Genomic DNA, 13,449 nt, shown 5'->3' with positions numbered 1-13,449 from the left:
GTGTGAAAGGGGCATTTCAGACCCAGCAATAGAGACCTCTTTCTGAACAGATGGCTATTTCCATGTTCCTCAAATCACACTCTTGACTACCACACATGTTTGAATTGTGTGGGATAGCTCTGGTTGCCCTGTGAAAACTATGGAATATGTGTTCATAATCATGGAGCTCCTGCATATGGCCAGATTTCCTTTCCCTTCTCTTTTACCCAAGATCTTTTCAGATCTGCAGAATTGCATCTGAACTGCAGATTCTGCTAGTGCTACAACAGTCTGTCACCAGCCAAGCTAATCATCCATTATTTATTCCCTGTTCTTGCATTCTGCCCCAGCCCTCCCGTATGTAGAGATGCTGAGACTTTGTTGGTAAACTCAGGACTAGAGTGTGGGCCAAGGAAGAGGGTATTTGGGCACAAGGGTGGGTAGGGCAGAGAGAAAAAACTAGGATGAACATACAGCTTCATTTCCTCTTAACTATCTTACATGAACCAGATAATCTTACACTAGGAATGTAAAATACCTGACTTGTCAAAACCAGAAATTCAGGGCTCTCTAAACTCCTCTAGTAAATAAAAGTTTAGGCTCACTGGTGGGGATTAAAGAGGCTGTTTAAGGATAATATTAAGAGAATGATAAAAGTACATATTATACCACAGACAGAATTTATTAACAGTTTCCCTTCTTTCTTTACCTCTTGTTTTTCTTCTTCCAGTCTTTTTTTTTTTTTTTTTTTTTTGAGATGGAGTCTTGCCCTGTCGCTTAGGCTAGAGTGCAGTGGTGCAATCTCGGCTCACTGCAACCTCTGCCTCCTGGGTTCAAGCAATTCTCCTGCCTCAGCCTCCTGAGTAGCTGGGATTACCGGCGTGTGCCACCACGCCCAGCTAATTTTTGTATTTTTAGTAGAGACGGGGGTTTCACCATGTTAGTCAGTCTGGTCTCGAACTCCTGACCTCGTGATCTGCCCCTTTAGGCCTCCCAAAGTGCTGGGATTACAGGTGTGAGCCACCGACCGGCCCAAGTCTTTCTTTACTTTGTATTTGCCAGCAACTAAGTTGCGTTGTAGTTGATAGATACATTCTATCTTCATTAAGTACTTTTCTGTGCTAAGAAGTAAAGAGACTGCATTGTTTTAAGTTGGGTGTTACTTAAGTTTCAAAGTGAATTCCCTCTCTTCTTCTACATACTAAGTTGGCTCTGATAATGCTACTACTTTGTAATATGGGTTCATAATCATGGAGCTCCTGAATATGGCCAGATTTCCTTTCCATTCCTATTGCAAAGTAGGAATGCTACTACTTTATAGCATTATCAGAGCCAACTTAGTATGTGGAAAAATAGAGGGAAGGTCTAAAGAAGAATTCAGAATCAGAATCTTTAGATCTGAATTATGGGGCTGAAGAGCAGTTCAAAGTTTTTGTGGGAATTGGGGCCTATCAGACAGTTAGAGGGAAAGTACAAAAAAAGAGGCCAACTGTTCATTTTCTAGTCTAACCCATTAGCTTAGAGACTTTGGGGACTACCATGCTCCGGATTTATTTAAAATATTTTTAAAAAAATTATGGTTACTTCTTTTACCAATCCTCTTTCAGTTAAAAAAAAAAAAAAAAAGCCAGAGAAAGGTGAAACATTTTTTTTTTTTTTTTTTGTCCTGATCTGGGGTTTGGAATTCTTCCTGAGCACTAACAGGGAAATCTAGCCAGGCTTATGCTTCTGTGAGCCAAAAGAAGAGCCAATAGAATACTGCTCGGTGAAGCAGAGGCTGCCATTGGCAAAGGAGGCTTCTGCTGTATAGAAAGGTGCTAGATTATTCCAGAATCTAGCTAGGGAGAGTGGGGTGACTCAGCCCTTTTCCTGTACCTTTAGGGTTGAAAAATAAACCTTTCTGCCTCAGTTTGGTCCTGAGCCAACCTGTAATGTTTCACCTGCCCCTTCCTCCTCAGCTACTTCCAATCCTTAGGCCAAAGAAGTTGTTAAACCAAGCTGAATATAAAGTTTGTAAACTTAAATATCCTAATATTATAAAGTCAATATATAATTCAAAGCCATAATTTTAGCAGTATATCTTATGTGAAGTGAAGTGTGATAAGCCACCTTGGTACAGGAACAAATCACGGAATCTTTGTATAGATGGCCGGGGGTGAGTAAGAGAAGAGGGTCCTTAGAGGTCACCTAGGCCAAAGTGTGGTGAGTACAGTGAAGTCTCTGAAGTTAGACTTTTCATATTCAAATCCTGGTTCTGCCACTTGTCACTTGTGTGCATTGAGCAGGTGACAACTTCTCTAGGCTTCAGGTTCCTTGTCTTAAAAATGGGGACAATTGGCCAGGCGCAGTGGCTCATGCCTGTAATCCTAGCACTTTGGGAGGCCAAGGTTGGCAGATTGCTTGAGCTCAGGAGTTTGAGGCCAGCAAACATCATGGGCAACATGATGAATCCCCATCTCTACAAAAAATACAAAAAAATTAGCCAGGCATGGTGGCTTGTGCCTGTAGTCCCAGCTATTTTTGAGGGCTGATGCAGGAAGATGAGTTGAGCCTGGGAGGTTGAGGCTGTAGTAATCCGTGTTTGTGCCATTGCACTCCAGCCTGGGTGACAAAGTGAAACGCTGTTTCAAAAAATAAAATAAAATAAAACTGTTGGGAGGATTAAATGCTAAAATCCTTGTCAAGTGTTTTCATTGAATTTCTAGAGCATAGTAAATACTTCACACAAGTTAGTTATTGTTGAGGTAAGTATTGTCACTGACACAAGTAAAAGATTTAAAAAAAGGAGCCAGGATAACATTGTTGTTAGAGTATCGGCTCTGTGACCTTGGGAACACTATTTAACCTCTCTAAGCTCCAGTATCCTCTCAAAGCATTGTTGTAAGGCTTACATGAAAGAATATTGTCTCTATTTAGTTTAATATCAGCCTAACATCAGTGGTTACTATTTAGTCAAAACTGAGACAGAGAGAGATTTACTGCCAAACTAGAAAAACACTGTAGTGTTCCCTAAAAATGGAAGTAGGGGCAGGGGGATGTAGAGGAGTTGGTGTTGAGGGAATCCCACTAAAGTTTTGTGGTCAACCTAACTTACGTTTAGGCAAGGGCTTGCCACCATGCTAGTCTGGGCTGGGCTCTTCTTCCCTGGAAGAATGCCTAATTTTTTTGCAGTGATGAATTAGCATTAGAGAAGGGAGTTCATGGGACTATTTATGTGTCTGTGGCAGCTGCAAAGAAAGGAGAGGTTCGGGCATTACCCTAGTTCAAACACTTAAAAGCCAGCTGCTGTTGTTTCTTAAAAACAAGGTAACCTTCATTACCACTCTCTCTAAGTCACTTTTTTCAAATGTAGCCCAGTGTAGTGATTACAGTGAGGACTGAGTGATATAGTGAGCTGCCTGGAATGAAAAGCATCTAGAAGAGCTTGGCAGATAGGACTTGCTTCGTAATAAACACCAGGTTTTGGGAGGTCTTCATTTAGCAAGAAAGGCTAGGATATCAGAAAAATATTTTAACTCAAGCCCACAGCAAGACAATAAAAAATATCTATACAGCCGATTTCCTTTCATATTATTGACTCAACCACCACAGTGTTCCACTATATCCTCAGTGGCTGCTAGGACTCCTAAGTTTATATATGGGATTCATGGATTTTTCTTAGTTAGATTTGTCCAGTTGACATCTTCACTTGGAGGATTCACTGGCACTTCAAACACAACACACCTAAAATTAAACCCAACTATTCTACCCTCTTTTCCAAATTGCTCTTTCAACTGTTTTATATCTCAGTAAATCACCCAGTTGCCAAGCTAGATATTTTGAATTCTTTTCCTCCTCACCCCATGTTTTTCATCAATTCCTATCCATTCTACCTCCTAAATATCTATCATTTTAGTTCATTTCTTTTTTACTTTTACTGTTACTTACTTAGCATAGGTCATCGTCTTTTCAGGCTTAGATTATGATAACACATTTCTAAATTGAAATCTTGCCTCCTTAAAATCTTTCTTTAGTGTCCCACTACTCTCAATTCCTTGGCATAGTTTACAATGATCTTACTTCTGATTTCTGCGACAATCTTCTCTCCTCCAGTCTTCTCGTGTATTCGATATTCCAGCTATTCCGAACACTTTCCATTTTCTTCTTCTCTCTTGCCTCTTGGCTTTGGTTCATGCTCTTCCCTCTGCTTGCATTTTCTTACCTCTCCTTTTCATTTGGCTAACTTCTACTAGTCTTTCATTGTTTCTGCTTAAACATCCCTTCCTCTAGGAAGCCTTCCCCTTTCTCCCGTATGTGTTTAGTACCCTCTCCTCATGCTCTCAGACTACTCTGCTTCCTCCCTCATAGCTCTGATTACAATACGGTTTATCAGTGTTTTTGTCTGTATCCCTCGCTAGACTGAAATGTCGAGACTATGTCTATCTTATTCACTGCTATTTCTCCATCACCCAGCACAGTGATTGGCACATTATAAATACTTTTTGAGGTTACATCATAACTATTTTTTGAATGAATTAATAAATAATAACACAAAAATATCCTTTTATAGTGCAGGGCTTTTAAGGTTAAATAAGCCACACTTAGTAATGTTAACACGTAATCAGAAATGGAAAGATTCTGAAGGTCTCTCTTGACCTGCACTCCCTGCAAGTTCATCATTGAGAATTATCATCCCATCACGTGCTCCGGTGCACGTAACCTATAAACAAGAGGGAGTGAGCCAAGTGCATGATGCATGAGTCTTGGGTTATAACAACAGCTTGAGATGTCAAAAGTTTTCATTTTATACAGATTCAAGAGCCTACAAAGTCACTGAGATTCTCATGAGAAAACTTAGAAATGACATTTGACCCACTATTTTGCATTGAATCACCAAGAACTATTCACTGAATATGTCACAGTATGTGTTGTACCATATTCCGAATATCAGACAAAAATCCTGGCCTTTGAGCTTTTATTCACACACACACACACACACACACACACACACACACGCACCCCTTTATTTTATGAAAACATTTAAATTTATTGTTTTAATTGATATATTGTTATTGTACACTTTTATGGGTTTATTTTGATGTTTCAATACCTATTTATGTTGTAGAATGATCTAATTAGAGTAGTTAATGTATCCATCACCTTACGTATTTATCATTTCTTTGTGGTGAGATCATTCAAAAGCCTTTCTTCTAGCTATTTTATAATATACGATATTTTACTGTTAACCATATTCACCCTACTGTGCAATAGATGACTAGAATTTATTCCTCCTATCTAATCATAACTTTATACCTATTGACCAACCTCTCTTATCCTCCCTTCCTCATTTCTCTCCCCAGTATGTGGTAACCACTGTTCTGCTGTTTCTATGATACAAATTTTTTTTTTTTTTTTTTAGATTTCACATATGAACCAGGCAATATTTCTCTTTCTGTGTCTGGCTTATTTCACTTAACATGATGTCCTCCAGTTTCATCTATGTCATCACAGATGACAAGATTTCATGCTTTTTTATGGCTGAATAATATCCCATTGTGTCTATATACCACATTGTCTTTTTCTTTTTCTTTTTTTTTGTTTTTGAGATGGAGTCTCGCTCTGTCACCCAGGCTGGAGTGCAGTGGCACCATCTTGGCTCACTGCAACCTCTGCCTCATGGGTTCAAGCCATTCTCTGCCACAGCCTCCTGAGTAGCTGGGATTACAAGCACCCACCACCACGCCTGGCTAATTTTTTTTTTTTTTTTTTTGTATTTTTAGTAGAGACGGGGTTTCACCATCTTGGCCAGGCTGGTCTTGAACTCCTGACCTTGTGATCCACCCGCCTCAGCCTCCCAAAGTGCTGGAATTACAGGCGTGAGCCACTGCGCCTGGCCTTCACATTTTCTTTATCCATTCATTTGTTATTGGACATTTAGGTTAATTCTGTATCTTGTAGAATTTGGCTGTGAATCCATCTTGTCCTGGATGGGGATTTTTTGTTAGAATTTTAAAATTACTGATTCAATTTCATTCCTCATTATTGGTCTGTTCAGGGTTTCTATTTCTTCCTGGATCAATCTTGGAGGGTTGTATGTTTCCAGGAATGTATCAATTTCCTCTAGGTTTTCTAGCTTGTGTACATAAAGGTGTTCATAGTACTCTACGAGGATCTTTTGTATCTCTGCGATATCAGTTGTAATACCACTTTTCACATTTTTGGTTGCATTTATTTGAATCTTCTCTTGTTTTTTCTTGTTTAACTAGAAGTCTATCAATTTTGCTTATCCTTTCAAAACACCAGCTTTTTGTTTTGTTTATCTTTTGTGTCATATTTTTGGTCTTCATCTCATTTAGTTCCTTTCTCATCTTTGTTTTCTTCCACTAGCTTTGAATTTTTCTTGTTTTTGTACTTCCTTGAGGTGTGACATTAGGTTATTAATTTGAGATCTTTCTATCTTTTGATATAAGCATTAAATGCTGTAAACTTTCCACTTAACACTGCTTTTCCTCTATCCCAGAGGTTTCGGTATATTGTATCTTTATTTTTATTTCTTTTGAAGATTTTCTAAAATTTCTGCCTCAGTTTAATTGTTTACCCAAAAGTCATTCAGGAGCAAGTGGTTTAGCATCCAAGTCTGTGTAGTTTTGAAAGTTCCTGTTGGTATTGATTTCTAATTTTATTCCACTATGATCTAAGAAGATACCTGATATGATTTAGTTTTTTAAAAAAATTTATTGATACTTGCTTTGTAGCCAAACATATAGTCAATTTGGGAAAATATTCCATGTAGAGATGAGAAGAACGCATATTCTATGGTTGTTGGATAGGATGTTCTTTAGATGTCTATTAGGTCCATTTGGTCTAGAGTCCAGTTGAAATCCAGAGTTTCTTCATTGATTTTCTGCCTCAGTGATCTGTCTAGTGCTGTCAGTAGGATGTTGAAGTCCTCCACTATTATTGATATTCTGCTGAAGCAGCACAAAATGGATTAAGATACCCCCAATATCCAAACATAGGGAAATGCTTGCAAAACTTTGAATATGTCGGGATGCTTTATGCTCACATATTTCCTTTCCTCTTCCTTTCTCCTTTCTTGTTCTCTCTCAAATGTCATCTTGTATCTGAAACCATTGCTGAAAACCCCACCTCATTGCCCTCATTATTTTCTAGGTAGAATATTTTAATGCCTAGAGTATAGTAATTGTATAATAATAAATATTCACAATGATTAACTTTTGAACAAATAAACAAATGGGTATGCCCCTCATTCACTGCTAGGGAAATGTTTTTTGGCAGGAGCAGTGGCTCAAGCCTGTAATCCCAGCACTTTGGAAGGCCAAGGTGGGAGAATTCCTTGAGTCCAGGAGTTTGAGACCAGCCTGGGCAACATAGTGAGAATCCATCTCTACAGTTTTTTTTTTTTAAGTTAGCCTGGAATGGTGGTGCATGCCTGTAGTCCCAGCTACTCAGGAGGCTGAAGTGGGAGGATTGCTTTAGCCTGGGAGGTTGTGGCTGCTGCAAGCCATGATTGTGCCACTGTACTGTAACCTAGGTGACAAAGTGAGACACTATCTCAGAAAAAAAAAAAAAAAAGGAAAAGTTGTTTGTTTGTTTTTAAGGCTACACCCCTGTCTAGGAGAGCTTGTTCCTTCCTAATGGGTTTCAATTACCACCTCTACACAACTAACTTCCAAAGAAGTTCCAGTTCTATATCTCTTATTGCTTGACAGATATTCTGGTGGGAGAAATAAACCAGAGGCAGGGATAGTAATCAGGAGTCTATTACAATAATCTAAGTGAGAGGTAGTAAGAATGAAAACTGGGGACACGGCCAGGCGCGGTGGCTCACACCTGTAATCCCAGCACTTTGGGAGGCCAAGGCGGGCGAATCATGAGGTCAGGAGATCGAGACCATCCTGGCTAACACAGTGAAACCCCGTCCCTACTAAAAATACAAAAAATTAGCCGGGCGTGGTGGCGGGTGCCTGTAGTCCCAGCTACTCGGGAGGCTGAGGCAGGAGAATGGCGTGAACCCAGGAGGTGGAGCTTGCAGTGAGCCGAGATTGGGCCACTGCACTCTAGCCTGGGCAACAGAGCGAGACTCCGTCTCAAAAAAAAAAAAAAAGAAAAGAAAATTGGGGACACGTTTAAGAGATATCTGAGCTATGAGTTGCCTCCAAGGCAGATGGGGGAGACTCTTGCCAGCGCTCTGAAATTACACAGTATGTGCTGCTGCCTACTTTTCCTGTGGCGAAGACTGACAGTGAATGCTGACAGGACTGAGGAAGGTCAAATATTTTCAGAGCCCCATTCTTTTTTCCTTTATTTTTCTTTTAAAGTCTGTTAGGTAGGGAATCAGCAGAGTTAGGAAATGAAAAAGAAAATTTCAGTTTCTCTTTTCTGTACCCAAGCCCTGGGTCTGATGTTTGGTCTTTGCTTCCCAGATATATAAAATCAAAATAGCCAGTGCCCCTAGAAATTGCCTGACATTAAACCAAAGCATTCCCTTATGCTTTTTATTCACAATGTATGGCTTTTGGCAGATTGGCATACAGGACACCTGAATCCACCTCCATTTATTATCAGATATGGATACTCTTGGAGTGTGGGTCCAGGACTCAGTCCCATGTGTGATCTTTCAGGCCCTCCACAGGCAATTACAAGGTGATGCGTGGCAGGCCTCATAGGAGAAGCTGCTCTGCCCACATCTGACTTGTTGTACCACCAGTGCCTTGTAGTTTTCTGGAGGGAGTTGCAGTTGAGGACCTAGGCCCCTTTGAGCTGCAATGCTAGTATGCATAACTGCATTCCCAGCTCAGGCACTCCATTCAGAAGCCTCTTGACTGGGGCCTCTCTTGAGACACTTCCCAGGCACCTTTGCTGAGACCTTGTTATTGTGGGCCTTGGCTGAGACAGTTTTATCCACTTTGATTCCAGACCTTTTCACTCCTAGTCCTTCTCCCACTTTCTTTCCATGGCCCTATAAGTCCAGAAAAAGCGGGAATCTTTTGTTTGGGGCTCCTTGGTAATGAAATGATTTCCCTTACCTGTGCTTCCATTTGACTATTGCTGGCACTGTTCTATTGGGAAAAAACACTAGGGAGCCAATGCCTTTCTCTTGTGACTCTCGCCTGCACTGTCACAACAAATGAATTGATTGTTGTTTTCAGTTTGGCTTGTTGTCTTAATTGGTCACCTCAACACATGGTAGCTTGGCACACATCTGTTTGGTTTCCCTGTCTGTTAAGTAGGAATAAGAATATTCCATTTTAACCCTCTTCTTTTTTTTTTTGAGACGGAGTCTTGCTCTGTTGCCCAGGCTGGAGAGCAGTGGTGTGATCTTGGCTCACTGCAAGCTCCACCTCCTGGCATTTTAACCCTCTTCTATTATGGGCTCTGTGCTCTTTGAAATGAGAACTTTAACTATTATTATTATTATTACTTTGAGACAGGGTGTTACTTTGTCACACAAGCTGGAGTGCAGTGGTGCAATCACAGCTCGCTGCAGCCTTGACCTCCCCAGTCTCAGGTGATCCTCCCACCAGACTCTGGAGTAGCTAGGGCTACAGGTGCATGCCACCATGCCCAGCTAATTTTCTCATATATATATATACACACATATATATGTATATACACACACACACATATATATACACACACATACATATATATGTATATGTATATATATATAATTTGTGGAGATGGGGTTTCGCCATGTTGCCCAGGCTGGTCTCCAACTCCTGGGCTCAAGCTATCTGCCCACCTCGGTTTCCCAGAGTGCTGGGATTACAGGCATGAGTCACCACACCCAGCTGAGAACTTTTACTGAATATACCATATATTCTACTTTATCTTTTCATTTTAGTGAGATTCAAATATTTCAAGAAAAGGAGAATGAAGAATTCAGATGTACATTAGAGTACATTTGATTGTATAATAAAACCTCTAAAATGAGACAAATATTTTTCTTGGCTCACAGAATAATGTGACTAATTTTAGCCAGATGGAGTATGATTATGAATTAGCTACATGTAAACGAGATTTGAGACACTAAGCAATGACCCACTTTATAACTTTAAATTATACAGATGAGAGTCTTTGCCCCATGGTGGTTTAATTATTTTCTTGGAAGACATTACACATCTTCATTCAGAAACTTAATGAATTTTACAATTACTCTTTCCTCCGAAGTCACAAGTGATGATGCCCCATCTGGATTGGTAAAGAACTCACAGCAAGAAAAATCACTGATGTGGAAAAACTCAGGACAGCATTCTTTTGCTGACCACTTACCACTTTTGCACGTACCCAGCAGCCCACTGAAGTGCTTGTACCTGTGTGCCTGGGGAAGGTGGGGAGAATATTTCTTCTTTTACCCCTCCAAGGTCTGTATCTGTATTACTTTGATAGTTCCTGCCTTAGTTTAGTTCACCATCACCTCTTGTCTGGATTATTAGGAACTATCCTTAATATACATCCAATCCACCCTCCACACTGACATCTGAGTTCTCATTCTCCAAATGCAAGCCTTCATTGACTAGCCAGTGCCTTCAGGATCAAGTCAAAATTCCTAAATGCAGAAGAGCCCTAACAAACTAGACCCAAGTGTCCCTTCCAGTCTCATCTTCCAGCACCATCACATTGTATGCACAAGGCACCGTGTATTTGCTCCTCTTGGAAGAAAATCCCCCCCACTTCTGTGACTCTTTACCACCTCCCTGCTCTCCTCCAGCCAGAGAAAAGCGCCCTTTCCCTTTCCTCTACCAGGAAAATCATACTCAACTTTCAATACCTAGTTCAAATTTCAGTTGCTGTGTTCAATATGTTAGAGGCAGAACAGCAAAATGGGAAAGAGTAAGGATTCTGGACACTTGTGCTCCTCCATTGATCACATTTGTAAGATTGAGTGACTTGTTTAACTTCCCTAAGCTTCTGTTTTCTTACATGTAAGTTGGAGATTTAATAGTAACTACCACATCAGGTTATTGGGAGGATTAAATGTGACAATATTTCTAAAGCACTTAGGACTGTGCCTGGCATATCATAAGTACTTAACATATAAACATTAACTATTATTCTAGTTTTGCTGACATTTTCTCAACCCAGTTATATTTTGGCTTAGCTGACTTTAAGAAACTTAATTTAATTAATTTATTTATTTTTAAGACAGGGTCTCATTATGTTGCCCAGGCTGGGGTGCAGTGGCTATTCACAGGCACCGTCCCACGACTGATCAGCATGGGAGTTTTGACAAAGGTTTCCAACCTGGGCCAGTTCACTCCTCCTCAGGCAACCTGATTGTCCCCTGCTCACAGGGGGTCACCATATTGATGCCAGACTTAGTGCAGACATCCAGTGGGCTTCAGGCACTACAGCCTAGAACTCCTGGACTCAAGCAATCCTCCCCTCAGTCTCCCAAGTAACTGAGACTACTAGCATGCACCACTACACCCAATTAAAACGGCTTTTATCCCTAGAATTATATTAGCTTGGGTGAATTGAATAACCAAGGTAACAGCATTACCCACTCTAGTTCATTTATTCCTTAATGTTTACCACAGCTGCATCTCATGGAGTGTGGTTTGAACAAGTTATATTGAACTGCCATGTGGCAGTGACCCTTGTAAGTATAACTCTATCAAGAACTATTAATCTGGGCTCCAGCTTTTGTATTTTGGGAATTCTGAGAGTCTGGTCAGGTATTTCTAGTGCTTTGCTTTAATAATAAGCAATATGAACATCACCAAATAATTTAAAGATTCTACCTGTTCCGTGAAAGGGCAAAGCAATTCCTAAATGCCAAAGGAGATGAAAAACCCAAAGAAGGAGGTGAACAAATCCACTTTGTTGGTTTTGGGTAATTTATTATGGGGAATTTACAGACACAAGTGTGGTTTTGGGCATATGCAAGATAGGTAGATCTCCGTACCTCAAGCCCCCAGACCCAGGGCTTATAGCTTGAGAAAAAAGCATACGTGCTCTGGAAGGAATGTGTAGCTAGTTTTGGGCATCACAGCCTGTGATTTCTGTGACAACAAGCGTTGTTTTGGAGGAAACCTACAATAAGTAGATGTTTCAACATAAAGAGTAGTACATCAGCTAGCCATTTTGGAGGCATTCCCCAACTCCTGGTTAATTAGAAATTACATGGCAAATTCGCTTTTAAAATAAAGTAACTCTTGTCCCCATAATACCTTTGTAAAATCTTTCTACCTATGTTTGCTATGCCTGTATGGCGATAAATACTTCTATTGAATTTATACATACAAGGCTTATTTTCATTACCACTTTGAACTTATTCAATCTAATTTCACATCTGATTTATTTCCATTTCAACTATACCTCAAAGTCAAATTTATTTTCAGTCTATATTAAAATATACAATGATCACTATGATTTCCAATCTTGCTTTTGAGATCTGACAAATTCTTATGTGTAAATATAGTTTTCTGGTAAGAGGAGTAATAGATTTGCAACAAAAATTATGAATTACTTGTTTTATCTTTGAGTGTATATACGTATACGTGTATGTCTTATTTATCTAAAATACAAACTTAGGCATGTTAAGAATAGAAGCCTTTCCTATTATTCCACACCTCCATGGGGGCTTTAGAGCTGACTGATATTCTGTAAACTTATTCTATTACATCACTTTTCACTTTGAATTACAATATTGGATTATATGGCCATTCTGTACCCACCCACAACTGAGAGCTGAAAGCATAAATAAATGAAGACTGCAAATTGTTTGTTTGAGTGATTCGTCCGTGAATCAGACAAATATTTTCAGGTTTGTACATAGCATATTTTTTTAAAGCCCTGAATGTTAACACTTATACAATAAGGTTTTACATTGTTTACATGGGTTTACTGTATATCCAAAAATTACATACATTGGTACTCTTCATTTGCTTATAACTTGAAAATAACTTATAGCACAAACTGGAGACAAGAAAAGACACTGTATTATAAAGTCTATTATTTTCAACCTTTTTTTCCTTGCTGCTAAGGTTTATTTGGCTGGTAGTGAATATTTAAAATCTTCTTATATTTTTTATTTTTATTTTTATTTTTTGGTTTTTGAGACAGTCTTCCTCTGTCGCCCAGGCTGGAGTGCAGTAGCACGATCTCAGCTCACTGCAACGTCCGCCTTCTGGATTCAAACGGCTCTCCTGCCTCAGCCTCCTGAGTAACTGGGATTACATGCATGCACCACCATGCCCGGCTAATTTTTGTATTTTTTTAGTACAGATGGGGTTTCACCATATTGGCCAGGTTGGTCTCGAACTCTTGACCTCAGGTGATCTGCTTGCCTTGGCTTCCTAAAGTGTTGGGATTATAGGCATGAGCCACTGTCCTGGCCTAAAATCTTCTTTTAACCCTGATCTGTGAAATGACATTGAATCTTACTCTTGACCACCCACAGAAATGTAAAGAATTAGCTCACTTTATGTATGGAAATCACATAAAGCCATAGCCACAGGGACA

General features: G+C 39.7%; 1 long non-coding RNA gene across 1 annotated transcript in view; it reads left to right on the top strand.

Moving 5' to 3' along the window:
• LOC129013093 (uncharacterized) overlaps positions 1 to 12,702 on the top strand; it is a 32,225-nt gene extending 19,523 nt beyond the window's left edge. Inside the window, exon 3 of the long non-coding RNA XR_008493767.2 lies at positions 10,153 to 12,702. This is a non-coding gene — a long non-coding RNA (uncharacterized LOC129013093). The remainder of the gene's footprint in view (positions 1 to 10,152) is intronic.
• Positions 12,703 to 13,449: the final 747 nt, after the last annotated feature.

The sequence above is a fragment of the Pongo pygmaeus genome, chromosome 15 (assembly GCF_028885625.2).
Source record: "Pongo pygmaeus isolate AG05252 chromosome 15, NHGRI_mPonPyg2-v2.0_pri, whole genome shotgun sequence".
Classification (NCBI taxonomy): Eukaryota; Metazoa; Chordata; class Mammalia; order Primates; family Hominidae; genus Pongo; species Pongo pygmaeus.
This window is presented reverse-complemented; position numbering and strand designations above follow the sequence as displayed.